This window comes from Ranitomeya variabilis, chromosome 2, assembly GCF_051348905.1.
Source record: "Ranitomeya variabilis isolate aRanVar5 chromosome 2, aRanVar5.hap1, whole genome shotgun sequence".
Classification (NCBI taxonomy): domain Eukaryota; kingdom Metazoa; phylum Chordata; class Amphibia; order Anura; family Dendrobatidae; genus Ranitomeya; species Ranitomeya variabilis.
In genome coordinates this window covers 517,047,976-517,075,164 of record NC_135233.1, presented here as the reverse complement: position 1 = coordinate 517,075,164, position 27,189 = coordinate 517,047,976, and the positions used below count along the sequence as shown (strand labels likewise).

The window sequence follows — 27,189 nt, the reverse complement described above, 5'->3', positions numbered from 1 at the left end:
AGGTGAACACAGCGGTTGCTAAATTAGCCTTTGGAAAGCACAAAGAAGCAAATCACTATCTCTAAACTGTCCCTCAGTCAGCAAACAGCGTCCTGTCACTAACTGAATTCACAGCAGAGTGATCGCAAAATGGCGCCAGCGACTTTTAAACTGCATCATGACATCATTTCAGCAGCCAATCACAGCCTTGCCAGTAGTTTCATGCCCTCCATGCTAAACAGGATGTGCCCACACTTGGAATCTTTCTCATTGGCTGAATTTCTGAATTTTGAATCATTGAACTTCCGATTCCGGTATCCGATACGCGCCAAGTATCGGAATCCCGGTATCGGAATTCCGATACCGCTAGTATCGGCCGATACCCGATACTTGCGGTATCGGAATGCTCAACACTAGTGGCTAGTAAATAGAGTGTTGGATCTGTTACTTGGAAAAAGGGTAAGAAAAAAATAACTGCAAAACTTATACTGTTAGAAAGCTGTTCATCCAGAAGTGGCTAAAAAATTTTCATTGTGTGGTAAAAAGTTTTATCCAAGAGATAATTGAAGGTTGCTGTGAATAAAAGTGCATGTCTCAGTACATCTGCCAAAGCAGTGGTCTGTAACTGCTAGACAAAAGAGGGAGATGCACCACTTACCTGGTGGCACTCATGGCGCTTCTTTTAATTAGTGGCATGACGCACGTGGGATGTAGCGTCAGATCGGCTTATATAAAATGCATCCAAAAATCAAGTCAGTCTGGTTCTAGAAACCCTGCCCAAAGTTTGCATATCACCTTCATGTGGCATAAAACAGGACACACGCAAATTTATCTTCTCAGGTAATCAGTCAAAAAACTATATGAACATATTCGTAGTCGGCAGGATTTGAACCTGCACGGGGAAACCCCAATGGATTTCTAGTCCATCGCCTTAACCACTCGGCCACGACTACTCAGACGTTGATTTTTGATGAGAATCAAACACCTTTTCTTATAGCACCATGATCAAGATCAGTGATTATCCCTCTGGAAAACATCTCAGAAAATAGAAACAAATTTCCAGGTCCCAGTAAAATGTAAAAATCTGATTTAAAGTCATCATCAATGGGAATCATGCACAGTTTAAGACTTTTACCTCTTTATAAGGCGGATTTGGAGTGGGTCCATTCCAAAAACATCCTGAAAATTACTCTGAAAATGCTGAAAACACTGAACAAATTAATTTCCACGTAAAAAAGACTTGCTGTTCATATGATCAGGCTTTTGGGCGTCTTTTAACCACATCAAGTTTCCAAAATTGCCAAGCGGTTAACTAAAATAAGCATATCATTCTTCAGGTGTTTTTCATTTAGAAGAGCTCCATACTTATAATACAATTCAATGGCAAGGTTAGGAAAACTCCTTCAAGGTTCCTGAGAGACTTTTGGTGCATTTTGTGAGCTACAAAGAAAAGCCACAAAAACAGACTCAAAAGATGCCCAAAATAATTTTAGAAAAACACCACCAAAAATGCTTACAAACCGCTGTAGGAAATTCTGAAAAACACAAGAAAAGATGATTCAGGAAGAAAACACCAACATTTCCTGAAGCCATTTCAGCTTCAAATCCTTGTCAGTTTCATACACCTGGAAAAAGTGTTGAACATTGACATAAATCATAGGGTATGGTTGCTTTGTGTGACACAGTTCGTAAGAGTGCTGTAACTTAAAGTCAATTTTAAGTTTCCGTGATCCTGCTTTAAAGGTAGATTTGGCCATAGAACTCAAAGTGATCACTCCATGGATGCTTGGAACATTCAAATCTTTGTTTTGCATGTTGATTTTAACTTTCTCTTTTTATCTTTTTATGTTAAACCTTTGGCACAGGAGAACTCAGTGTAAGTGCAAAAACTGAAACACATGTACAAAGAGCTGCCCAGGTTCCACTGAGATTTGAACTCAGATCGCTGGATTCAAAGTCCAGAGTGCTAACCATTACACCATGGAACCACACGCACAAAAAATAACTGGCTGCAGTTTTTTTGTGCTAAAAAGCACATATGAACTCATGAATCATGGTGAAAAAAGGCTCTAAAGCTGTAGTGCAAAACTACAATTAATACACAATGGTAAATTAATATCTCCTAAACTTTATTTCCACAAGTGTGCCAAGAGTTCCATGATATCTCAGCAATGACAGTTTTAAATGTTGATGAAAAGTGGCTAGTAAATAGAGTGTTGGATCTGTTACTTGGAAAAAGGGTAAGAAAAAAATAACTGCAAAACTTATACTGTTAGAAAGCTGTTCATCCAGAAGAGGCTAAAAAATTTTCATTGTGTGGTAAAAAGTTTTATCCAAGAGATAATTCAAGGTTGCTGTGAATAAAAGTGCATGTCTCAGTACATCTGCCACAGCAGTGGTCTGTAACTGCTAGACAAAAGAGGGAGATGCACCACTTACCTGGTGGCACTCATGGCGCTTCTTTTAATTAGTGGCATGACGCACGTGGGATGTAGCGTCAGATCGGCTTATATAAAATGCATCCAAAAATCAAGTCAGTCTGGTTCTAGAAACCCTGCCCAAAGTTCGCATATCACCTTCATGTGGCATAAGACAGGACACACGCAAATTTATCTTCTCAGGTAATCAGTCAAAAAACTATATGAACATATTCGTAGTCGGCAAGATTTGAACCTGCGCAGGGAAACCCCAATGGATTTCTAGTCCATCGCCTTAACCACTCGGCCACGACTACTCAGACGTTGATCTTTGATGAGAATCAAACACCTTTTCTTATAGCACCATGATCAAGATCAGTGATTATCCCTCTGGAAAACATCTCAGAAAATAGAAACAAATTTCCAGGTCCCAGTAAAATATAAAAATCTGATTTAAAGTCATCATCAATGGGAATCATGCACAGTTTAAGACTTTTACCTCTTTATAAGGCGGATTTGGAGTGGGTCCATTCCAAAAACATCCTGAAAATTACTCTGAAAATGCTGAAAACACTCAACAAATTAATTTCCACGTAAAAAAGACTTGCTGTTCATATGATCAGGCTTTTGGGCGTCTTTTAACCACATCAAGTTTCCAAAAATGCCAAGCGGTTAACTAAAATAAGCATATCATTCTTCAGGTGTTTTTCATTTAGAAGAGTTCCATACTTATAAAATATGTTGAAAAATGTTGAAAAATTATGTCATTCTTGAGTATATCACTCAATGGTGCTCATAAACATGTCAAATTTGATCTATAATATACTTTAATATACGTTACTTTAATCTTTAATATACTTAAGAACAGGGCCCCAGACATCACACAGGGGGTCTGAAACACCGCACAGTGGTCCAAAATATTGCTGTGCTCTGCCTGGGGCCCCATATGCTGCCTGGGGCCCCTGTGCTCTGCCTGGGGCCCCATATGCTGCCTGGGGCCCCTGTGCTCTGCCTGGGGCCCCATGTTCTGCCTGGGGCCCCTGTGCTCTGCCTGGGGCCACTGTGCTCTGCCTGGGGCCCCATAGGCTGCCTGGGGCCCCTGTGCTCTGCCTGGGGCCCCATATGCTGCCTGGGGCCCCTGTGCTCTGCCTGGGGCCCCATAGGCTGCCTGGGGCCCCTGTGCTCTACCTGGGACCACTGTGCTCTGCTGGGGCCCCATATGCTGCCTGGGGCTTCTGTGCTCTGCCTGGGGCCCCTGTGCTCTGCCTGGGGCCCCATGTTCTGCCTGGGGCCACTGTGCTCTGCCTGGGGCCCCATAGGCTGCCTGGGGCCCCTGTGCTCTGCCTGGGACCACTGTGCTCTTCCTGAGGCCCCATATGCTGCCTGGGGCCCCTGTGCTCTGCCTGGGGCCACTGTGCTCTGCCTGGGGCCCCATATGCTGCCTGGGGCCCCTGTGCTCTGCCTGGGGCCCCATATGCTGCCTGGGGCCCCTGTGCTCTGCCTGGGGCCCCTGTGCACTGCCTGGGGCCCCATGTTCTGCCTGGGGCCACTGTGCTCTGCCTGGGGCCCCATGTTCTGCCTGGGGCCACTGTGCTCTGCCTGGGGCCCCATAAGCTGCCTGGGGCCCCTGTGCTCTGCCTGGGACCACTGTGCTCTGCCTGGGGCCCCATATGCTGCCTGGGGCCCCTGTGCTCTGCCTGGGGCCACTGTGCTCTGCCTGGGGCCCCATATGCTGTCTGTGGCCACTGTGCTCTGCCTGGGGCCCCATATGCTGCCTGGGGCCCCTGTGCTCTGCCTGGGGCCCCATATGCTGCCTGGGGCCCCTGTGCTCTGCCTGGGGCCCCTGTGCTCTGCCTGGGGCCCCATGTTCTGCCTGGGGCCCCATGTTCTGCCTGGGGCCCCTGTGCTCTGCCTGGGGCCACTGTGCTCTGCCTGGGGCCCCATGTTTTGCCTGGGGCCCCTGTGCTCTGCCTGGGGCCACTGTGCTCTGCCTGGGGCCCCATATGCTGCCTGGGGCCCCTGTGCTCTGCCTGGGGCCCCATATGCTGCCTGGGGCCCCTGTGCTCTGCCTGGGGCCCCTGTGCTCTGCCTGGGGCCCCATATGCTGCCTGGGGCCCCTGTGCTCTGCCTGGGGCCACTGTGCTCTGCCTGGGGCCCCTGTGCTATGCCTGGGGCCCCATATGCTGCCTGGGGCCCCTGTGCTCTGCCTGGGGCCCCATAGGCTGCCTGGGGCCCCTGTGCTCTGCCTGGGACCACTGTGCTCTGCCTGGGGCCCCATATGCTGCCTGGGGCCCCTGTGCTCTGCCTGGGGCCACTGTGCTCTGCCTGGGGCCCCTGTGCTATGCCTGGGGCCCCATATGCTGCCTGGGGCCCCTGTGCTCTGCCTGGGGCCACTGTGCTCTGTGTTGTGATTTTGCTTTTTGCTCCCTCTAGTGGTCATTAGTGATTTGACTCTGGAGCGTCTGTCTTTTCCTATATCCTCACCTGGGCCGTTAGTTCAGGGGCGTTGCTATATAAGCTCCCTGGACCTTCAGTTCAATGCCTGGCATCGTTGAAATCAGAGCTAATCTTTTGTGCTCTTGTCCTCTGATCCTGGTTCCTGTTTTTCAAGCTAAGTCTGCTTCTTTGCTTTTTGCTTTTGTTTTGTTTGGTATTTTTGTCCAGCTTGTTCCTATCTGTATCCTGACCTTTGCTGGAAGCTCTAGGGGGCTGGTGTTCTCCCCCGGACCATTAGACGGTTCGGGGGTTCTTGAATCTCCAGCGTGGATTTTTATAGGGTTTTTGTTGACCAGATAAGTTATCTTGCTTTATTCTGCTATTAGTAAGCTGGCCTCTCTTTGCTGAACCTGGTTCATTTCTGTTTGTCATTTCCTCTTACCTCACCGTTATTATTTGTGGGGGGCTTGTATCTTGCTTTGGGGTCCCTTTCTCTGGAGGCAAGAGAGGTCTTTGTTTTCTTCTCCTAGGGGTAGTTAGATTCTCCGGCTGGCGCGAGTCATCTAGCGATCACCGTAGGCATGATCCCCGGCTACTTCTAGTGTTGGCGTTAGGAGTAGCTATTTGGTCAACCCAGTTACCACAGCTGTTGTGAATTTGCTTTTTGGCTCCCTCTAGTGGTTACTGGTTTTTTGACTCTGGTTTTTCTGTCATTCCTTTTATCCGCACCTGGGTCGTTAGTTAGGGGTGTTGCTATATAAGCTCCCTGGACCTTCAGTTCAATGCCTGGCAACGTAGTTATCAGAGCTAATCTGCTGTGCTCTTGTCTACTTATCCTGGTTCCGGTTATATCAGCTAAGTCTGCTATTTTGCTTTTTGCTATTTGTTTTGTTTTGTATTTTTGTCCAGCTTGTTCCAAATCTGTATCCTGATCTTTGCTGGAAGCTCTAGGGGGGCTGGTGTTCTCCCCCCGGACCGTTAGATGGTTCGGGGGTTCTTGAATTTCCAGTGTGGATTTTGATAGGGTTTTTGTTGACCATATAAGTTACCTTTCTTTATTCTGCTATTAGTAAGCGGGCCTCTCTGTGCTAAACCTGGTTCATTTCTGTGTTTGTCATTTCCTCTTACCTCACCGTTATTATTTGTGGGGGGCTTCTATCCTGCTTTGGGGTCCCTTTCTCTGGAGGCGAGAGAGGTCTTTGTTTTCTTCTACTAGGGGTAGTTAGATTCTCCGGCTGGCGCGTGTCATCTAGAATCAACGTAGGAATGATCCCCGGCTACTTCTAGTGTTGGCGTTAGGAGTAGATATATGGTCAACCCAGTTACCACTGCCCTATGAGCTGGATTTTTGTATCTTGCAGACTTCCACGTTCCTCTGAGACCCTCGCCATTGGGGTCATAACAGTTTGCCAGGCCAGTATTATATGTTTAATGCATTGCAAAAGAGGGATTACAAGAAAGAAGATTCTGAGTTTTTTTTTTTTTTTTTTCTTCTTCCCCTTTACCTCAGAGTGGCTTAAGCTTGCTGCAGACATGAATGTCCAGACCTTGATTACAAGTGTGGACCAGCTGGCTACTCGTGTGCAGGGCTTACAAGATTATGTTATCAGAAATCCTAGGTCAGAACCTAAGATACCGATTCCTGAACTGTTTTCCGGAGACAGGTTTAAGTTTAGGAATTTCATGAATAATTGCAAATTGTTTTTGTCCCTGAGACCCTGTTCATCTGGAGACTCCGCTCAGCAAGTAAAAATTGTTATTTCGTTCTTACGGGGCGACCCTCAAGATTGGGCTTTTTCGCTGGCGCCTGGAGATCCGGCATTGGCTGATATTGATGCGTTTTTTCTGGCGCTCGGTTTACTTGATGAGGAACCCAATCTTGAGATTCAGGCAGAAAAGGCCTTGCTGGCTATGTCTCAGGGGCAGGACGAGGCTGAAGTGTATTGCCAAAAATTTCGGAAATGGTCCGTGCTGACACATTGGAACGAGTGTGCACTGGCCGCTAATTTTAGAAATGGCCTTTCTGATGCCATTAAGAATGTTATGGTGGGTTTTCCCATTCCCACAGGTCTGAATGATACTATGGCACTGGCTATTCAAATTGACCGGCGGTTGCGGGAGCGCAAAACCGCAAATTCCCTCATGGTGTTGTCTGAACAGGCACCTGATTTAATGCAATGTGATAGAATCCTGACTAGAAATGAGCGGAAAATTCATAGACGCCGGAATGGCTTGTGTTACTACTGTGGTGATTCTACACATGTTATCTCAGCATGCTCTAAACGTATAGCTAAGGTTGTTAGTCCGGTCACCGTTGGTAATTTGCAACCTAAATTTATTCTGTCTGTAACTTTGATTTGCTCACTGTCATCTTATCCTGTCATGGCGTTTGTAGATTCAGGTGCTGCCCTGAGTCTTATGGATCTGTCATTTGCTAAGCACTGTGGTTTTATTCTTGAACCATTAGAAAATCCTATTCCTCTTAGGGGTATTGATGCTACGCCATTGGCAGCAAATAAACCGCAGTATTGGTCACAGGTTACCATGTGCATGACTCCTGAACACCGCGAGGTGATACGTTTTCTTGTTTTACATAAAATGCATGATTTGGTTGTTTTGGGGCTGCCATGGTTACAGACCCATAATCCCGTCCTGGACTGGAAGGCTATGTCAGTGTCAAGTTGGGGCTGTCGTGGTATTCATGGGGATTCCCTGCCTGTGTCTATTGCTTCTTCTACGCCTTCGGAAGTTCCGGAGTATTTGTCTGATTATCAGGATGTCTTTAGCGAGTCCAGGTCCAGTGCATTGCCTCCTCATAGGGAATGTGACTGTGCTATAGATTTGATCCCAGGCAGTAAATTTCCTAAGGGAAGACTGTTTAATCTGTCGGTACCTGAACATACCGCTATGCGTTCGTATATCAAGGAGTCTCTGGAGAAAGGACATATTCGTCCTTCTTCTTCCCCTCTTGGGGCGGGATTCTTTTTTGTGGCTAAAAAGGACGGATCTTTGAGGCCTTGTATTGATTATCGGCTTTTAAATAAGATCACTGTCAAATTTCAGTATCCTTTGCCGCTGTTGTCTGACTTGTTTGCCCGGATTAAAGGTGCCAAGTGGTTCACCAAGATAGACCTTCGTGGTGCGTACAACCTTGTGCGCATTAAGCAAGGTGATGAATGGAAAACCGCATTCAATACGCCCGAAGGTCATTTTGAGTACTTGGTGATGCCTTTTGGGCTCTCCAATGCGCCTTCAGTTTTTCAGTCCTTTATGCATGACATTTTCCGGAAGTATCTGGATAAATTTTTGATAGTTTATCTGGATGATATTTTGGTTTTTTCTGATAATTGGGACTCGCATGTGGAGCAGGTCAGGTTGGTCTTTAAAATTTTGCGTGAAAATTCTTTGTTTGTCAAGGGCTCAAAGTGTCTCTTTGGTGTACAGAAGGTTCCCTTTTTGGGGTTCATTTTTTCCCCTTCTGCTGTGGAGATGGACCCAGTCAAGGTCCGAGCTATTCTTGATTGGACTCAGCCCTCGTCAGTTAAGAGTCTTCAGAAGTTCTTGGGTTTCGCTAACTTCTACCGTCGTTTTATTGCAAATTTTTCTAGCATTGTGAAACCTTTGACGGATATGACCAAGAAGGGCTCCGATGTAGCTAACTGGGCTCCTGCTGCCGTGGAGGCTTTCCAGGAGTTAAAACGCCGGTTTACTTCGGCGCCTGTTTTGTGCCAGCCCGATGTCTCACTTCCCTTTCAGGTTGAGGTGGATGCTTCAGAGATTGGAGCAGGGGCCGTTTTGTCGCAGAGAGGCCCTGGTTGCTCTGTTATGAAACCTTGTGCCTTTTTCTCTAGGAAATTTTCGCCTGCCGAGCGAAATTATGATGTGGGCAATCGGGAGTTGTTGGCCATGAAATGGGCATTTGAGGAGTGGCGTCATTGGCTCGAGGGTGCTAAGCATCGTGTGGTGGTCTTGACTGATCACAAAAATCTGATGTATCTCGAGTCTGCTAAACGCCTTAATCCGAGACAGGCCCGCTGGTCATTGTTTTTCTCCCGCTTTGATTTTGTTGTCTCGTATTTACCAGGTTCAAAGAATGTGAAGGCCGATGCTCTTTCTAGGAGCTTTGTGCCTGATGCTCCTGGAGTCGCTGATCCTGTTGGTATTCTTAAGGATGGAGTTATCTTGTCAGCTATTTCTCCGGATCTGCGACGTGTGTTGCAGAGATTTCAGGCTGATAGGCCTGAGTCTTGTCCACCTGACAGACTGTTTGTCCCGGATAAGTGGACCAGCAGAGTCATTTCCGAGGTTCATTCCTCGGTGTTGGCAGGTCACCCGGGAATTTTTGGCACCAGAGATCTGGTGGCCAGGTCCTTTTGGTGGCCTTCCTTGTCAAGGGATGTGCGGTCATTTGTGCAGTCCTGTGGTACTTGTGCTCGAGCTAAGCCTTGCTGTTCTCGTGCCAGCGGGTTGCTCTTGCCCTTGCCTGTCCCGAAGAGACCTTGGACACATATCTCCATGGATTTCATTTCTGATCTTCCGGTGTCTCAGGGCATGTCTGTCATCTGGGTGATATGTGATCGCTTCTCCAAGATGGTCCATTTGGTTCCTTTGCCTAAGCTGCCTTCCTCTTCCGATCTGGTTCCTGTGTTTTTCCAGAACGTGGTTCGTTTGCACGGCATCCCTGAGAATATTGTGTCAGACAGAGGATCCCAGTTCGTTTCTAGGTTCTGGCGATCCTTTTGTAGTAGGATGGGCATTGATTTGTCGTTTTCATCTGCTTTCCATCCTCAGACTAATGGACAGACGGAGCAAACCAATCAGACTTTGGAGGCTTATTTGAGGTGCTTTGTCTCTGCTGATCAGGATGATTGGGTGACATTCTTGCCGTTGGCTGAGTTTGCCCTTAATAATCGGGCTAGTTCCGCCACCTTGGTTTCGCCTTTTTTCTGCAACTCTGGTTTCCATCCTCGCTTTTCTTCGGGTCATGTGGAGCCTTCTGACTGTCCTGGGGTGGATTCTGTGGTGGATAGGTTGCAGCGGATCTGGAATCATGTGGTGGACAACTTGAAGTTGTCACAGGAGAGGGCTCAGCGCTTTGCCAACCGCCGCCGCGGTGTGGGTCCCCGACTACGCGTTGGGGATTTGGTGTGGCTTTCTTCTCGCTTTATTCCTATGAAGGTCTCCTCTCCAAAATTTAAACCTCGCTTCATTGGTCCTTACAAGATATTGGAAATCCTTAATCCTGTATCTTTTCGTCTGGATCTTCCTGTGTCGTTTGCTATTCACAATGTATTTCATAGGTCCTTGTTGCGGCGGTACGTTGTGCCTGTAGTTCCTTCTGCTGAGCCGCCTGCTCCGGTGTTGGTTGAGGGCGAGTTGGAGTACGTGGTGGAGAAGATCTTGGACTCTCGTCTCTCCAGGCGGAGGCTTCAGTACCTGGTCAAGTGGAAGGGCTATGGTCAGGAGGATAATTCCTGGGTGGTCGCCTCTGATGTTCATGCGGCCGATTTAGTTCGTGCCTTTCATGCCGCTCATCCTGATCGCCCTGGTGGTCGTGGTGAGGGTTCGGTGACCCCTCACTAAGGGGGGGGTACTGTTGTGAATTTGCTTTTTGGCTCCCTCTAGTGGTTACTGGTTTTTTGACTCTGGTTTTTCTGTCATTCCTTTTATCCGCACCTGGGTCGTTAGTTAGGGGTGTTGCTATATAAGCTCCCTGGACCTTCAGTTCAATGCCTGGCAATGTAGTTATCAGAGCTAATCTGCTGTGCTCTTGTCTACTTATCCTGGTTCCGGTTATATCAGCTAAGTCTGCTATTTTGCTTTTTGCTATTTGTTTTGTTTTGTATTTTTGTCCAGCTTGTTCCAAATCTGTATCCTGATCTTTGCTGGAAGCTCTAGGGGGGCTGGTGTTCTCCCCCCGGACCGTTAGATGGTTCGGGGGTTCTTGAATTTCCAGTGTGGATTTTGATAGGGTTTTTGTTGACCATATAAGTTACCTTTCTTTATTCTGCTATTAGTAAGCGGGCCTCTCTGTGCTAAACCTGGTTCATTTCTGTGTTTGTCATTTCCTCTTACCTCACCGTTATTATTTGTGGGGGGCTTCTATCCTGCTTTGGGGTCCCTTTCTCTGGAGGCGAGAGAGGTCTTTGTTTTCTTCTACTAGGGGTAGTTAGATTCTCCGGCTGGCGCGTGTCATCTAGAATCAACGTAGGAATGATCCCCGGCTACTTCTAGTGTTGGCGTTAGGAGTAGATATATGGTCAACCCAGTTACCACTGCCCTATGAGCTGGATTTTTGTATCTTGCAGACTTCCACGTTCCTCTGAGACCCTCGCCATTGGGGTCATAACACACAGCCCTATGAGCTGGATTTTTGTATCTTGCAGACTTACACGTTCCTCTGAGACCCTGTCCACTGGGGTCATAACAGCTCTGCCTGGGGCCCCATAGGCTGCCTGGGGCCCCTGTGCTCTGCCTGGGACCACTGTGCTCTGCCTGGGGCCCCATATGCTGCCTGGGGCCCCTGTGCTCTGCCTTGGGCCACTGTGCTCTGCCTGGGGCCCCATATGCTGCCTGGGACCACTGTGCTCTGCCTGGGGCCCCATATGCTGCCTGGGGCCCCTGTGCTCTGCCTGGGGCCACTGTGCTCTGCCTGGGGCCCCATATGCTGCCTGGGGCCCCTGTGCTCTGCCTGGGTGTAGGACACTGGTGACGTCACTTATCTCCGGACATTATCTCCGGACATTATCTCCGGACATTAGCTCCGGACAAAGCCACGGAAGTTGGCACAAATTGCAGGAAGTAGTATTCTAGGCAATTATATATTAGATGGGCATTTCCTGAAGGAAATACATGGTGCTTGAACAGCGCTACCAGCTTTACAGCAGCACTTTTCACACACGGGACTGGGGGGCGCGCTTACTTTTGCTCCCGGGGCCGGGGGCGCGCTTACTCGGACTCCGCTTTGGTGGGCGGGGCCGCTCGGCCTTCGATTTGGTGGGCGGGGCTCCTCGGCCTCCGATTTGGTTGGCGGGGCCCCTCGGCCTCCGATTTGGTTGGCGGGGCCCCTCGGCCTCCGATTTGGTGGGCGGGGACTCTCGGCCTCCGATTGGTGGGCGGGGACCCTCGGCCTCCGATTTGGTGGGCGGGGACCCTCGGCCTCCGATTTGGTGGGCGGGGACCCTCGGCCTCCGATTTGGTGGGCGGGGACCCTCGGCCTCAGATTTGGTGGTCGGGGACCCTCGGCCTCCGCTTTGGTGGGCGGGGCCCCTCGGCCTCCGATTTGGTGGGCGGGGTCCCTCTGCCTCCAATTTGGTGTGCGGGGACCCTCGGCCTCCGCTTTGGTGGGCGGGGCCCCTCGGCCTTCGATTTGGTGGGCGGGGCCCCTCGGCCTCCGATTTGGTTGGTGTGGACCCTCGGCCTCCGATTTGGTGGGCGGGGAGCCTCGGCCTCCGATTTGGTGGGCGGGGACCCTCGGACTCCGATTTGGTGGGCGGGGACCCTCGGCCTCCGATTTGGTGGGCGGGGCCCATCGGCCTCCGATGTGGTGGGCGGGGCCCCTCGGCCTCCGATTTGGTGGGCGGGGACCCCCGGCCTCCGATTTGGTGGGCGGGGCCCCTCGGCCTTCGATTTGTTGGGCGGGGCTCCTCGGCCTTCGATTTGGTTGGCGGGGCCCCTCGGCCTCCGATTTGGTTGGCGGGGCCCCTTATCCTCCGATTTGGTGGGCGGGGACTCTCGGCCTCCGCTTTGGTGGGCGGGGCCACTCGGCCTTCGATTTGGTGGGCGGGGACCCTCGGCCTCCGATTTGGTGGGCGGGGACCCTCGGCCTCCGATTTGGTGGGTGGGGATTCTCGGCCTCCGATTTGGTGGGCGGGGACCCTCGGCCTCCGATTTGGTGGGGAGGGACCCTCGGCCTCCGATTTGGTGGTCGGGACCCTCAACCTCCGCTTTGGTGGGCGGGGCCCCTCGGCCTCCGATTTGGTGGGCGGGGACCCTCGGCCTCCGATTTGGTGGGCGGGGCCCCTCGGCCTCCGATTTGGTGGGCGGGGACCATCGGCCTCCAATTTGGTGGGCGGGGCCCCTCGGCCTTCGATTTGGTGGGCGGGGCCCCTCGGCCTCCGATTTGGTTGGTGTGGACCCTCGGCCTCCGATTTGGTGGGTGGGGACCCTCGGCCTCCGATTTGGTGGGCGGGGACCCTCGGCCTCCGATTTGGTGGGCGGGGACCCTCGGCCTCCGATTTGGTGGGCGGGGCCCATCGGCCTCCGATGTGGTGGGCGGGGCCCCTCGGCCTCCGATTTGGTGGGCGGGGACCCCTGGCCTCCGATTTGGTGGGCGGGGACCCTCGGCCTCCGATTTGGTGGGCGGGGACCCTCAGCCTCCGATTTGGTGGGCGGGGACCCTCGGCCTCCGATTTGGTAGGCTGGACCCCTCGGCCTCCGATTTGGTGGGCGGGGACCCTCGGCCTCCAATTTGGTGGGCGGGGACCCTCGGCATCCGATTTGGTGGGCGGGGACCCTCGGCCTCCGATTTTGTGGGTGGGGCCCCTCGGCCTCCGATTTGGTGGGCAGGGCCCCTCGGCCTCCGATGTGGTGGTCGGGGCCCCTCGGCCTCCGCTTTGGTGGGCGGGGCCGCTCGGCCTTCGATTTGTTGGGCGGGGCTCCTCGGCCTCCGATTTGGTTGGCGGGGCCCCTCGGCCTCTGATTTGGTTGGCGGGGCCCCTTATCCTCCGATTTGGTGGGCGTGGACTCTCGGCCTCCGATTTGGTGAGCGGGGACCCTCGGCCTCCGATTTGGTGGGCGGGGCCCCTCGGCCTCCGATTTGGTGGGCGGGGACCCTCGGCCTCCGATTTGGTGGGCGGGGCCCTTCGGCCTCCGATTTGGTTGGTCGGGCCCCTCGGCCTCCGATTTGGTGGGCGGGGACCCTCGGCCTCCGATTTGGTGGGCGGGGACCCTCGGCCTCCGATTTTGTGGGCGGGGACCCTCGGCCTCCAATTTGGTGGGCGGGGACCCTCGGCCTCTGATTTGGTGGGCGGGGACCCTCGGCCTCCGATTTGGTGGGCGGGGACCCTCGGCCTCCGATTTGGTGGGCGGGGACCCTCGGCCTCCGATTTGGTGGGCGGGGACCCTCAGCCTCCGATGTGGTGGGCGGGGCCCCTCGGCCTCCGATGTGGTGGGCGGGGCCAGGCCCCTCGGCCTCTGATTTGGTTGGCGGGGCCCCTTATCCTCCGATTTGGTTGGTGGGGCCCCTCGGCCTCCAATTTGGTGGGCGGGGACCCTCGGCCTCCGATTTGGTGGGCGGGAACCCTCGGCCTCCGATTTGGTGGGCGGGGACCCTTGGCCTCTGCTTTGGTGGGCAAGGGCCCGTCGGCCTCCGATTTGGTGGACGGGGCCCCTCGGCCTCCGATTTGGATGATGTGGACCCTCGGCCTCCGATTTAGTGGGCGGGGACCCTCGGCCTCCGATTTGGTGGGCGGGGACCCTCGGCCTCCGATTTGGTGGGCGGGGCCCCTCGGCCTCCGATTTGGTTGGTGGGGCCCCTCGGCCTCCGATGTGGTGGGCGGGTCCCCTCGGCCTCTGATTTGGAGGGCAGGGACCCCCGGCCTCCGATTTGGTGGGCGGGGACCCTCGGCCTCCGATTTGGTGGGCGGGGCCCCTCGGCCTCCGATTTGGTGGGCGGGGACCATCGGCCTCCAATTTGGTGGGCGGGGACCCTCGGCCTCCGATTTGGTGGGCGGGGACCCTCGGCCTCCGATTTGGTGGGTGGGGACCCTCGGCCTCCGATTTGGTGGGCGGGGACCCTCGGCCTCCGATTTGGTGGGCGGGGCCCCTCGGCCTCCGATGTGGTGGTCGGGGCCCCTCGGCCTCCGCTTTGGTGGGCTGCCTGGGGCCCCTGTGCTCTGCCTGGGGCCCCATATGCTGCCTGGGGCCCCTGTGCTCTGCCTGGGGCCTCATAAGCTGCCTGGGGCCCCTGTGCTCTGCCTGGGACCACTGTGCTCTGCCTGGGGCCCCATGTTCTGCCTGGGGCCACTGTGCTCTGCCTGGGGCCTCATAAGCTGCCTGGGGCCCCTGTGCTCTGCCTGGGACCACTGTGCTCTGCCTGGGGCCCCATATGCTGCCTGGGGCCCCTGTGCTCTGCCTGGGGCCACTGTGCTCTGCCTGGGGCCCCATATGCTGTCTGTGGCCACTGTGCTCTGCCTGGGGCCCCATATGCTGCCTGGGGCCCCTGTGCTCTGCCTGGGGCCCCATATGCTGCCTGGGGCCCCTGTGCTCTGCCTGGGGCCCCTGTGCTCTGCCTGGGGCCCCATGTTCTGCCTGGGGCCCCTGTGCTCTGCCTGGGGCCACTGTGCTCTGCCTGGGGCCCCATGTTTTGCCTGGGGCCCCTGTGCTCTGCCTGGGGCCACTGTGCTCTGCCTGGGGCCCCATATGCTGCCTGGGGCCCCTGTGCTCTGCCTGGGGCCCCATATGCTGCCTGGGGCCCCTGTGCTCTGCCTGGGGCCCCTGTGCTCTGCCTGGGGCCCCATATGCTGCCTGGGGCCCCTGTGCTCTGCCTGGGGCCCCTGTGCTCTGCCTGGGGCCCCATGTTCTGCCTGGGGCCCCTGTGCTCTGCCTGGGGCCACTGTGCTCTGCCTGGGGCCACTGTGTTCTGCCTGGGGCCCCATATGCTGCCTGGGGCTCCTGTGCTCTGCCTGGGGCCCCATATGCTGCCTGGAGCCCCTGTGCTCTGCCTGGGGCCACTGTGCTGTGCCTGGGGCCCCATAGGCTGCCTGGGGCCCCTGTGCTCTGCCTGGGACCACTGTGCTCTGCCTGGGGCCCCATATGCTGCCTGGGGCCCCTGTGCTCTGCCTGGGGCCACTGTGCTCTGCCCGGGGCCCCATATGCTGCCTGGGACCACTGTGCTCTGCCTGGGGCCCCATATGCTGCCTGGGGCCCCTGTGCTCTGCCTGGGGCCACTGTGCTCTGCCTGGGGCCCCATAAGCTGCCTGGGGCCCCTGTGCTCTGCCTGGGACCACTGTGCTCTGCCTGGGGCCCCATATGCTGCCTGGGGCCCCTGTGCTCTGCCTGGGGCCACTGTGCTCTGCCTGGGGCCCCATATGCTGCCTGGGACCACTGTGCTCTGCCTGGGGCCCCATATGCTGCCTGGGGCCCCTGTGCTCTGCCTGGGGCCACTGTGCTCTGCCTGGGGCCCCATAAGCTGCCTGGGGCCCCTGTGCTCTGCCTGGGTGTAGGACACTGGTGACGTCACTTATCTCCGGACATTATCTCTGGACATTAGCTCCGGACAAAGCCACGGAAGTTGGCACAAATTGCAGGAAGTAGTATTCTAGGCAATTATATATTAGATGGGCATTTGCTGAAGGAAATACATGGTGCTTGAACAGCGCTACCAGCTTTACAGCAGCACTTTTCACACACGGGACTGGGGGGCGCGCTTACTTTTGCACCCGGGGCCGGGGGCGCGCTTACTCGGACTCCGCTTTGGTGGGCGGGGCCGCTCGGCCTTCGATTTGGTGTGCGGGGCCCCTCGGCCTCCGATTTGGTTGGTGTGGACCCTCGGCCTCCGATTTGGTGGGCGTGGACCCTCGGCCTCCGATTTGGTGGGCGAGGACCCCTGGCCTCCGATTTGGTGGGCGGGGACCCTCGGCCTCCGATTTGGTGGGCGGGGACCCTCAGCCTCCGATTTGGTGGGCGGGGACCCCTGGCCTCCGATTTGGTGGGCGGGGACCCTCGGCCTCCGATTTGGTGGGCGGGGCCCCTCGGCCTCCGATTTGGTGGGCGGGGACCCCTGGCCTCCGATTTGGTGGGCGGGGACCCTCGGCCTCCGATTTGGTGGGCGGGGACCCTCAGCCTCCGATTTGGTGGGCGGGGACCCTCGGCCTCCGATTTGGTAGGCTGGACCCCTCGGCCTCCGATTTGGTGGGCGGGGACCCTCGGCCTCCAATTTGGTGGGCGGGGACCCTCGGCATCCGATTTGGTGGGCGGGGACCCTCGGCCTCCGATTTTGTGGGTGGGGCCCCTCGGCCTCCGATTTGGTGGGCAGGGCCCCTCGGCCTCCGATGTGGTGGTCGGGGCCCCTCGGCCTCCGCTTTGGTGGGCGGGGCCGGGCCCCTCGGCCTCTGCTTTGGTGGGCGGGGCCGCTCAGCCTTTGATTTGTTGGCGGGGCTCCTCGGCCTCCGATTTGGTTGGCGGGGCCCCTCGGCCTCTGATTTGGTTGGCGGGGACCCTCGGCCTCCGATTTGGTGGGCGGGGCCCCTCGGCCTCCGATTTGGTGGGCGGGGACCCTCGGCCTCCGATTTGGTGGGTGGGGCCCCTCGGCCTCCGATTTGGTTGGTGGGGCCCCTCGGCCTCCGATTTGGTGGGCGGGGACCCTCGGCCTCCGATTTGGTGGGCGGGGACCCTCGGCCTCCAATTTGGTGGGCGGGGACCCTCGGCCTCCGATTTGGTGGGCGGGGACCCTCGGCTTCCGATTTGGTGGGCGGGGACCCTCGGCCTCCGATTTGGTGGGCGGGGCCCCTCGGCCTCCGATGTGGTGGGCGGGGCCCCTCGGCCTCCGCTTTGGTGGGCGGGGCCAGGCCCCTCGGGCTCTGATTTGGTTGGCGGGGCCCCTTATCCTCCGATTTGGTTGGTGGGGCCCCTCGGCCTCCAATTTGGTGGGCGGGGACCCTCGGCCTCCGATTTGGTGGGCGGGAACCCTCGGCCTCCGATTTGGTGGGCGGGGACCCTTGGCCTCCGCTTTGGTGGGCGGGGGCCCGTCGGCCTCCGATTTGGTGGACGGGGCCCCTCGGCCTCCGATTTGGATGATGTGGACCCTCGGCCTCCGATTTAGTGGGCGGGGACCCTCGGCCTCCGATTTGGTGGGCGGGGACCCTCGGCCTCCGATTTGGTGGGCGGGGCCCCTCGGCCTCCGATTTGGTTGGCGGGGCCCCTCGGCCTCCGATGTGGTGGGCGGGGCCCCTCGGCCTCTGATTTGGAGGGCGGGGACCCCCGACCTCCGATTTGGTGGGCGGGGACCCTCGGCCTCCGATTTGGTGGGCGGGGCCCCTCGGCCTCCGATTTGGTGGGCGGGGACCATCGGCCTCCAATTTGGTGGGCGGGGACCCTCGGCCTCCGATTTGGTGGGCGGGGACCCTCGGCCTCCGATTTGGTGGGCAGGGACCCTCGGCCTCCGATTTGGTGGGCGGGGACCCTCGGCCTCCGATTTGGTGGGCGGGGCCCCTCGGCCTCCGATGTGGTGGTCGGGGCCCCTCGGCCTCCGCTTTGGTGGGCTGCCTGGGGCCCCTGTGCTCTGCCTGGGGCCCCATATGCTGCCTGGGGCCCCTGTGCTCTGCCTGGGGCCCCTGTGCACTGCCTGGGGCCCCATGTTCTGCCTGGGGCCCCTGTGCTCTGCCTGGGGCCACTGTGCTCTGCCTGGGGCCCCATGTTCTGCCTGGGGCCACTGTGCTCTGCCTGGGGCCCCATAAGCTGCCTGGGGCCCCTGTGCTCTGCCTGGGACCACTGTGCTCTGCCTGGGGCCCCATATGCTGCCTGGGGCCCCTGTGCTCTGCCTGGGGCCACTGTGCTCTGCCTGGGGCCCCATATGCTGCCTGGGGCCCCTGTGCTCTGCCTGGGGCCCCATATGCTGCCTGGGGCCCCTGTGCTCTGCCTGGGGCCACTGTGCTCTGCCTGGGGCCCCATAGGCTGCCTGGGGCCCCTGTGCTCTGCCTGGGACCACTGTGCTCTGCCTGGGGCCCCATATGCTGCCTGGGGCCCCTGTGCTCTGCCTGGGGTCACTGTGCTCTGCCTGGGGCCCCATAGGCTGCCTGGGGCCCCTGTGCTCTGCCTGGGACCACTGTGCTCTGCCTGGGGCCCCATATGCTGCCTGGGGCCCCTGTGCTCTGCCTGGGGCCACTGTGCTCTGCCTGGGGCCCCATATGCTGCCTGGGACCACTGTGCTCTGCCTGGGGCCCCATATGCTGCCTGGGGCCCCTGTGCTCTGCCTGGGGCCACTGTGCTCTGCCTGGGGACCCATATGCTGCCTGGGGCCCCTGTGCTCTGCCTGGGTGTAGGACACTGGTGACGTCACTTATCTCCGGACATTATCTCCGGACATTATCTCCGGACATTATCTCCGGACATTAGCTCTGGACATTATCTCCGGACATTAGCTCCGGACAAAGCCACGGAAGTTGGCACAAATTGCAGGAAGTAGTATTCTAGGCAATTATATATTAGATGGGCATTTCCTGAAGGAAATACATGGTGCTTGAACAGCGCTACCAGCTTTACAGCAGCACTTTTCACACACGGGACTGGGGGGCGCGCTTACTTTTGCACCCGGGGCCGGGGGCGCGCTTACTCGGACTCCGCTTTGGTGGGCGGGGCCGCTCGGCCTTCGATTTGGTGGGCGGGGCTCCTCGGCCTCCGATTTGGTTGGCGGGGCCCCTCGGCCTCCGATTTGGTTGGCGGGGCCCCTCGGCCTCCGATTTGGTGGGCGGGGACTCTCAGCCTCCGATTGGTGGGCGGGGACCCTCGGCCTCCGATTTGGTGGGCGGGGACCCTCGGCCTCCGATTTGGTGGGCGGGGACCCTCGGCCTCCGATTTGGTGGGCGGGGACCCTCGGCCTCAGATTTGGTGGTCGGGGACCCTCGGCCTCCGCTTTGGTGGGTGGGGCCCCTCGGCCTCCGATTTGGTGGGCGGGGTCCCTCTGCCTCCAATTTGGTGTGCGGGGACCCTCGGCCTCCGCTTTGGTGGGCGGGGCCCCTCGGCCTTCGATTTGGTGGGCGGGGCCCCTCGGCCTCCGATTTGGTTGGTGTGGACCCTCGGCCTCCGATTTAGTGGGCGGGGAGCCTCGGCCTCCGATTTGGTGGGCGGGGACCCTCGGACTCCGATTTGGTGGGCGGGGACCCTCGGCCTCCGATTTGGTGGGCGGGGCCCATCGGCCTCCGATGTGGTGGGCGGGGCCCCTCGGCCTCCGATTTGGTGGGCGGGGACCCCCGGCCTCCGATTTGGTGGGCGGGGCCCCTCGGCCTTCGATTTGTTGGGCGGGGCTCCTCGGCCTTCGATTTGGTTGGCGGGGCCCCTCGGCCTCCGATTTGGTTGGCGGGGCCCCTTATCCTCCGATTTGGTGGGCGGGGACTCTCGGTCTCCGCTTTGGTGGGCGGGGCCGCTCGGCCTTCGATTTGGTGGGCGGGGACCCTCGGCCTCCGATTTGGTGGGCGGGGACCCTCGGCCTCCGATTTGGTGGGTGGGGATTCTCGGCCTCGGATTTGGTGGGCGGGGACCCTCGGCCTCCGATTTGGTGGGCAGGGACCCTCGGCCTCCGATTTGGTGGTCGGGACCCTCAACCTCCGCTTTGGTGGGCGGGGCCCCTCGGCCTCCGATTTGGTGGGCGGGGTCCCTCTGCCTCCAATTTGGTGTGCGGGGACCCTCGGCCTCCGCTTTGGTGGGCGGGGCCCCTCGGCCTTCGATTTGGTGGGTGGGGCCCCTCGGCCTCCGATTTGGTTGGTGTGGACCCTCGGCCTCCGATTTGGTGGGTGGGGACCCTCGGCCTCCGATTTGGTGGGCGGGGACCCTCGGCCTCCGATTTGGTGGGCGGGGACCCTCGGCCTCCGATTTGGTGGGCGGGGCCCATCGGCCTCCGATGTGGTGGGCGGGGCCCCTCGGCCTCCGATTTGGTGGGTGGGGACCCCTGGCCTCCGATTTGGTGGGCGGGGACCCTCGGCCTCCGATTTGGTGGGCGGGGACCCTCAGCCTCCGATTTGGTGGGCGGGGACCCTCGGCCTCCGATTTGGTAGGCTGGACCCCTCGGCCTCCGATTTGGTGGGCGGGGACCCTCGGCCTCCAATTTGGTGGGTGGGGACCCTCGGCATCCGATTTGGTGGGCGGGGACCCTCGGCCTCCAATTTTGTGGGTGGGGCCCCTCGGCCTCCGATTTGGTGGGCAGGGCCCCTCGGCCTCCGATGTGGTGGTCGGGGCCCCTCGGCCTCCGCTTTGGTGGGCGGGGCCGGGCCCCTCGGCCTCTGCTTTGGTGGGCGGGGCCGCTCGGCCTTCGATTTGTTGGGCGGGGCTCCTCGGCCTCCGATTTGGTTGGCGGGGCCCCTCGGCCTCTGATTTGGTTGGCGGGGCCCCTTATCCTCCGATTTGGTGGGCATGGACTCTCGGCCTCCGATTTGGTGAGCGGGGACCCTCGGCCTCCGATTTGGTGGGCGGGGCCCCTCGGCCTCCGATTTGGTGGGCGGGGACCCTCGGCCTCCGATTTGGTGGGCGGGGCCCTTCGGCCTCCGATTTGGTTGGTCGGGCCCCTCGGCCTCCGATTTGGTGGGCGGGGACCCTCGGCCTCCGATTTGGTGGGCGGGGACCCTCGGCCTCCGATTTTGTGGGCGGGGACCCTCGGCCTCCAATTTGGTGGGCGGGGACCCTCGGCCTCCGATTTGGTGGGCGGGGACCCTCGGCCTCCGATTTGGTGGGCGGGGACCCTCGGCCTCCGATTTGGTGGGCGGGGACCCTCGGCCTCCGATTTGGTGGGCGGGGACCCTCAGCCTCCGATGTGGTGGGCGGGGCCCCTCGGCCTCCGATGTGGTGGGCGGGGCCAGGCCCCTCGGCCTCTGATTTGGTTGGCGGGGCCCCTTATCCTCCGATTTGGTTGGTGGGGCCCCTCGGCCTCCAATTTGGTGGGCGGGGACCCTCGGCCTCCGATTTGGTGGGCGGGAACCCTTGGCCTCCGATTTGGTGGGCGGGGACCCTTGGCCTCTGCTTTGGTGGGCGGGGGCCCGTCGGCCTCCGATTTGGTGGACGGGGCCCCTCGGCCTCCGATTTGGATGATGTGGACCCTCGGCCTCCGATTTAGTGGGCGGGGACCCTCGGCCTCCGATTTGGTGGGCGGGGACCCTCGGCCTCCGATTTGGTGGGCGGGGCCCCTCGGCCTCCGATTTGGTTGGTGGGGCCCCTCGGCCTCCGATGTGGTGGGCGGGGCCCCTCGGCCTCTGATTTGGAGGGCAGGGACCCCCGGCCTCCGATTTGGTGGGCGGGGACCCTCGGCCTCCGATTTGGTGGGCGGGGCCCCTCGGCCTCCGATTTGGTGGGCGGGGACCATCGGCCTCCAATTTGGTGGGCGGGGACCCTCAGCCTCCGATTTGGTGGGCGGGGACCCTCGGCCTCCGATTTGGTGGGTGGGGACCCTCGGCCTCCGATTTGGTGGGCGGGGACCCTCGGCCTCCGATTTGGTGGGCGGGGCCCCTCGGCCTCCGATGTGGTGGTCGGGGCCCCTCGGCCTCCGCTTTTGTGGGCTGCCTGGGGCCCCTGTGCTCTGCCTGGGGCCCCATATGCTGCCTGGGGCCCCTGTGCTCTGCCTGGGGCCTCATAAGCTGCCTGGGGCCCCTGTGCTCTGCCTGGGACCACTGTGCTCTGCCTGGGGCCCCATGTTCTGCCTGGGGCCCCTGTGCTCTGCCTGGGACCACTGTGCTCTGCCTGGGGCCCCATGTTCTGCCTGGGGCCCCTGTGCTCTGCCTGGGACCACTGTGCTCTGCCTGGGGCCCCATATGCTGCCTGGGGCCCCTGTGCTCTGCCTGGGGCCACTGTGCTTTGCCTGGGGCCCCATATGCTGTCTGTGGCCACTGTGCTCTGCCTGGGGCCCCATATGCTGCCTGGGGCCCCTGTGCTCTGCCTGGGGCCCCTTATGCTGCCTGGGGCCCCTGTGCTCTGCCTGGGGCCCCATGTTCTGCCTGGGGCCCCTGTGCTCTGCCTGGGGCCACTGTGCTCTGCCTGGGGCCCCATGTTTTGCCTGGGGCCCCTGTGCTCTGCCTGGGGCCACTGTGCTCTGCCTGGGGCCCCATATGCTGCCTGGGGCCCCTGTGCTCTGCCTAGGGCCCCATATGCTGCCTGGGGCCCCTGTGCTCTGCCTGGGGCTCCTGTGCTCTGCCTGGGGCCCCATATGCTTCCTGGGGCCCCTGTGCTCTGCCTGGGGCCCCTGTGCTCTGCCTGGGGCCCCATGTTCTGCCTGGGGCCCCTGTGCTCTGCCTGGGGCCACTGTGCTCTGCCTGGGGCCACTGTGTTCTGCCTGGGGCCCCATATGCTGCCTGGGGCTCCTGTGCTCTGCCTGGGGCCCCATATGCTGCCTGGAGCCCCTGTGCTCTGCCTGGGGCCACTGTGCTGTGCCTGGGGCCCCATAGGCTGCCTGGGGCCCCTGTGCTCTGCCTGGGACCACTGTGCTCTGCCTGGGGCCCCATATGCTGCCTGGGGCCCCTGTGCTCTGCCTGGGGCCACTGTGCTCTGCCTGGGGCCCCATATGCTGCCTGGGACCACTGTGCTCTGCCTGGGGCCCCATATGCTGCCTGGGGCCCCTGTGCTCTGCCTGGGTCCACTGTGCTCTGCCTGGGGCCCCATAAGCTGCCTGGGGCCCCTGTGCTCTGCCTGGGACCACTGTGCTCTGCCTGGGGCCCCATATGCTGCCTGGGGCCCCTGTGCTCTGCCTGGGGCCACTGTGCTCTGCCTGGGGCCCCATATGCTGCCTGGGACCACTGTGCTCTGCCTGGGGCCCCATATGCTGCCTGGGGCCCCTGTGCTCTGCCTGGGGCCACTGTGCTCTGCCTGGGGCCCCATAAGCTGCCTGGGGCCCCTGTGCTCTGCCTGGGTGTAGGACACTGGTGACGTCACTTATCTCCGGACATTATCTCCGGACATTATCTCCGGACATTAGCTCCGGACAAAGCCACGGAAGTTGGCACAAATTGCAGGAAGTAGTATTCTAGGCAATTATATATTAGATGGGCATTTCCTGAAGGAAATACATGGTGCTTGAACAGCGCTACCAGCTTTACAGCAGCACTTTTCACACACGGGACTGGGGGGCGCGCTTACTTTTGCACCCGGGGCCGGGGGCGCGCTTACTCGGACTCCGCTTTGGTGGGCGGGGCCGCTCGGCCTTCGATTTGGTGGGCGGGGCTCCTCGGCCTCCGATTTGGTTGGCGGGGCCCCTCGGCCTCCGATTTGGTTGGCGGGGCCCCTCGGCCTCCGATTTGGTGGGCGGGGACTCTCGGCCTCCGATTTGGTGGGCGGGGACCCTCGGCCTCCGATTTGGTGGGCGGGGACCCTCGGCCTCCGATTTGGTGGGCGGGGACCCTCGGCCTCCGATTTGGTGGGCGGGGACCCTCGGCCTCAGATTTGGTGGGCGGGGACCCTCGGCCTCCGCTTTGATGGGCGGGGCCCCTCGGCCTCCGATTTGGTGGGCGGGGTCCCTCTGCCTCCAATTTGGTGTGCGGGGACCCTCGGCCTCCGCTTTGGTGGGCGGGGCCCCTCGGCCTTCGATTTGGTGGGCGGGGCCCCTCGGCCTCCGATTTGGTTGGTGTGGACCCTCGGCCTCCGATTTGGTGGGCGGGGACCCTCGGCCTCCGATTTGGTGGGCGGGGACCCTCGGACTCCGATTTGGTGGGCGGGGACCCTCGGCCTCCGATTTGGTAGGCGGGGCCCATCGGCCTATGATGTGGGCGGGGCCCCTCGGCCTCCGATTTGGTGGGCGGGGCCCCTCGGCCTTTGATTTGTTGGGCGGGGCTCCTCGGCCTTCGATTTGGTTGGCGGGGCCCCTCGGCCTCCGATTTGGTTGGCGGGGCCCCTTATCCTCCAATTTGGTGGGCGGGGACTCTCGGCCTCCGCTTTGGTGGGCGGGGCCGCTCGGCCTTCGATTTGGTGGGCGGGGACCCTCGGCCTCCGATTTGGTGGGCGGGGACCCTCGGCCTCCGATTGGTGGGTGGGGACCCTCGGCCTCCGATTTGGTGGGCGGGTCCCCTCGGCCTCCGATGTGGTGGGCAGGGCCCCTCGGCCTCCGCTTTGGTGGGCGGGGCCGGGCCCCTCGGCCTCCGCTTTGGTGGGCGGGGCCGCTCGGCCTTCGATTTGGTGGGCGGGGACCCTCGGCCTTCGATTTGGTGGGCGGGGACCCTCGGCCTCCGATTTGGTGGGCGGGGACCCTCGGCCTCCGATTTGGTGGTTGGGGACCCTCAACCTCCGCTTTGGTGGGCGGGGCCCCTCGGCCTCCGATTTGGTGGGCGGGGTCCCTCTGCCTCCAATTTGGTGTGCGGGGACCCTCGGCCTCCGCTTTGGTGGGCGGGGCCCCTCGGCCTTCGATTTGGTGGGCGGGGCCCCTCGGCCTCCGATTTGGTTGGTGTGGACCCTCGGCCTCCGATTTGGTGGGCGGGGACCCTCGGCCTCCGATTTGGTGGGCGGGGACCCTCGGCCTCCGATTTGGTGGGCGGGGACCCTCGGCATCCGATTTGGTGGGCGGGGACCCTCGGCCTCCGATTTTGTGGGTGGGGCCCCTCGGCCTCCGATTTAGTGGGCAGGGCCCCTCGGCCTCCAATGTGGTGGTCGGGGCCCCTCGGCCTCCGCTTTGGTGGACGGGGCCGGGCCCCTCGGCCTCTGCTTTGGTGGGCGGGGCCGCTCGGCCTTCGATTTGTTGGGCGGGGCTCCTCAGCCTCCGATTTGGTTGGCGGGGCCCCTCGGCCTCTGATTTGGTTGGCGGGGCCCCTTATCCTCCGATTTGGTGGGCGGGGACTCTCGGCCTCCGATTTGGTGAGCGGGGACCCTCGGCCTCCGATTTGGTGGGCGGGGCCCCTCGGCCTCCGATTTGGTGGGTGGGGACCCTCGGCCTCCGATTTGGTGGGCGGGGCCCCTCGGCCTCCGATTTGGTTGGTGGGGCCCCTCGGCCTCCGATTTGGTGGGCGGGGACCCTTGGCCTCCAATTTGGTGGGTGGGGACCCTCGGCCTCCGATTTGGTGGGCGGGGACCCTCGGCCTCCGATTTGGTGGGCGGGGCCCCTCGGCCTCCGATTTGGTGGGCGGGGCCCCTCGGCCTCCGATGTGGTGGGCGGGGCCCCTCGGCCTCCGCTTTGGTGGGCGGGGCCAGGCCCCTCGGCCTCCGCTTTGGTGGGCGGGGCCACTCGGCCTTCGATTTGGTGGGCGGGGCTCCTCGGCCTCCGATTTGGTGGGCGGGGACTCTCGGCCTCCGATTTGGTGGGCGGGGACCCTCAGCAACCGATTTGGTGGGCGGGGACCCTCGGCCTCCGATTTGGTGGGCAGGGACCCTCGGCCTCCGATTTGGTGGTCGGGGACCCTCGGCCTCCGCTTTGGTGGGCGGGGACCCTCGGCCTCCGCTTTGGTGGGCGGGGCCCCTCGACCTTCGATTTGGTGGGCGGGGACCCTCGGCCTCCGATTTGGTTGGTGGGGCCCCTCGGCCTCCAATTTGGTGGGCGGGGACCCTCGGCCTCCGATTTGGTGGGCGGGAACCCTCGGCCTCTGATTTGGTGGGCGGGGACCCTCGGCCTCCGCTTTGGTGGGCGGGGGCCCGTCGGCCTCCAATTTGGTGGGTGGGGACCCTCGGCCTCCGATTTGGTGGGCGGGGACCCTCGTCCTCCGATTTGGTGGGCGGGGACCCTCGGCCTCCGATTTGGTGGGCGGGGCCCCTCGGCCTCCGATGTGGTGGGCGGGGCCCCTCGGCCTCCGCTTTGGTGGGCGGGGCCAGGCCCCTCGGCCTCCGCTTTGGTGGGCGGGGCCACTCGGCCTTCGATTTGGTGGGCGGGGCTCCTCGGCCTCCGATTTGGTGGGCGGGGACTCTCGGCCTCCGATTTGGTGGGCGGGGACCCTCAGCAACCGATTTGGTGGGCGGGGACCCTCGGCCTCCGATTTGGTGGGCAGGGACCCTCGGCCTCCGATTTGGTGGTCGGGGACCCTCGACCTCCGCGTTGGTGGGCGGGAACCCTCGGCCTCCGCTTTGGTGGGCGGGGCCCCTCGACCTTCGATTTGGTGGGCGGGGCTCCTCGGCCTCCGATTTGGTTGGTGGGGCCCCTCGGCCTCCAATTTGGTGGGCGGGGACCCTCGGCCTCCGATTTGGTGGGCGGGAACCCTCGGCCTCCGATTTGGTGGGCGGGGACCCTCGGCCTCCGCTTTGGTGGGCGGGGGCCCGTCGGCCTCCGATTTGGTGGACGGGGCCCCTCGGCATCCGATTTGGATGATGTGGACCCTCGGCCTCCGATTTAGTGGGCGGGGACCCTCGGCCTCCGATTTGGTGGGCGGGGACCCTCGGCCTCCGATTTGGTGGGCGGGGCCCCTCGGCCTCCGATTTGGTTGGCGGGGCCCCTCGGCCTCCGATGTGGTGGGCGGGGCCCCTCGGCCTCTGATTTGGAGGGCGGGGACCCCCGGCCTCCGATTTGGTGAGCGGGGACCCTCGGCCTCCGATTTGGTGGGCGGGGCCCCTCGGCCTCCGATTTGGTGGGCGGGGACCATCGGCCTCCAATTTGGTGGGCGGGGACCCTCGGCCTCCGATTTGGTGGGCGGGGACCCTCGGCCTCCGATTTGGTGGGCGGGGACCCTCGGCCTCCGATTTGGTGGGCGGGGAC

At 60.4% G+C, this 27,189-nt stretch overlaps 2 non-coding genes across 2 annotated transcripts; both read right to left on the bottom strand.

Annotated features, from left to right (window-relative positions):
- Nucleotides 1-850: 850 nt before the first annotated feature.
- TRNAS-AGA (transfer RNA serine (anticodon AGA)) lies at nt 851-932 on the bottom strand. Its single transcript has one exon. It is a non-coding gene; the product is annotated as a tRNA-Ser (tRNA).
- Nucleotides 933-1,895: 963 nt separating this feature from the next.
- Nucleotides 1,896-1,967, bottom strand: TRNAQ-UUG (transfer RNA glutamine (anticodon UUG)). The gene has a single exon. It is a non-coding gene; the product is annotated as a tRNA-Gln (tRNA).
- Nucleotides 1,968-27,189: the final 25,222 nt, after the last annotated feature.